Consider the following 1,644-nt stretch of genomic DNA (forward strand, 5'->3'; position numbering starts at 1 on the left):
TTTTTTTTTTTTTTTTTTGAGACAGAGTCTCACTATATCACCCTTGGTAGAGTGCAGTGGCATCACAGCTTACAGCAACTTCTAACTCTTGTGCTTAAGGGATTCTCTTGCCTCAGCCTCCCAAGTGGCTGGGACTACAGGCACCTACCACCACACCCAGATATTTTTTTGTGGCAGTTTTCATTGTTGTTTAGCTGGCTCGGTCCAGGCTTCAACCAGCCAGCCCTGGTGTATGTGGCCAGCGCCCGACTGACTGAGCTATGGGAGCCAAGAATTAAATAGAATTATAAATGAGTAGCAAACAAGGTCACAAATATTGGCAAATAGGGATAGCTTAATTTTCTTAGATGTACAAATAGGAATACTTTAAAAGTTATCACTAGGCAATCACTATATTCATTTAGCTGTCTATCAGCATGTACTGAGGATACAGTGTACCAGGTCCAGCACTGAATATCTTGTGATAAACAAGACTGTCTTTTTGCCGTCACCTGGCTTTCAGCCATGTGGGGAAGATGAGTAATTTAACATATTATTATGGTAAAATGTGATGAGGGTTAGGATTAATTAAAGGTTTATGGGAGTAAACAGCAGGAGAACGCCAGGGAGTTCAGAGAATGCCTCCCTGGGATATGACATTTGAAGGATTTGAAGTAATCATCCAGGCAGAGAATAGCAAGGATGAAAGTCAGGAGGAAGGAGAACATGACTTATTTGAGTTGCTGAAAGGGATTTGGTACGGCTAACATATAAATTATGAGAAGGAAAAACTGGGTGCAGTGGCTTACTCCTGTAATCCTAGCACCGTGGGCAGCTGAGGTGGGTGGGTTGCCTGAGCTCATGGCTTCGAGACTAGCCTAAGCAAGAGTGAGAACCCCAGCTCTAAAAATAGTTGGGCATTGTGGCAGGCGCTGGTAGTCCCAGGTACACGGGCGGCTGAGGGAAGAGAATCTCTTGAGTCCAGGAGTTTGAAGTCGCTATGAGCTATGACACCATAGCACTCTGTAAAAGGCAACAAAGTGAGACTATCTAAAAAAAAAAAAAATTAGGAGAAGGAAAGGGGAATAAAATAAGTTTAAAGAGGTAATTTTTTTTTTGAGATAGTCTTACTTTGTTGCCTTTGGTAAAGTGCTATGGTGTCACAGCTCAGAGCAACCTCAAACTCTTGGGCTTAAGAGATTCTCTTGCTTCAGCCTCACATATAGCTGGGATGACAGGCACCTGCCGCAACACCTGGCTATAAAGAGGTAAATTTAAAAAAAAAAACAACAACTTATTGCTGAGGACTTTTAAGCTTCCTGTTTGGGGGGCTTTATTTAAAGGTCAGTAGGAAGCCTTTGGAGAGTTTTTAAGCAGTTATTTATTTATTTATTTATTTATTGCAGTTTTTGGCCAGAGCCAGGTTTGAACCCATCACTTCTGGTATATGGGGCGGGTGCCTTGCTCCTTGAGCCATAGGGGCTGCCTAAGCAGTTGTTATTTATTTTATTTTATTTTTATTTTTATTGATTTATTTATTTAGAGACAGAGTCTTACTTCGTTGCCCTTGGTAGAGTGCTGTGGTGTTACAGCTCACAGCAACCTCCAGCTCTTGGGCTTAGGTGATTCTCTTGCCTCAGCCTCCCAAGTAGCTGGAACTACAGG

The sequence above is a fragment of the Otolemur garnettii genome, unplaced genomic scaffold (genome assembly GCF_000181295.1).
Source record: "Otolemur garnettii isolate 467f Iridium unplaced genomic scaffold, OtoGar3 scaffold00169, whole genome shotgun sequence".
NCBI classification, from domain to species: Eukaryota; Metazoa; Chordata; class Mammalia; order Primates; family Galagidae; genus Otolemur; species Otolemur garnettii.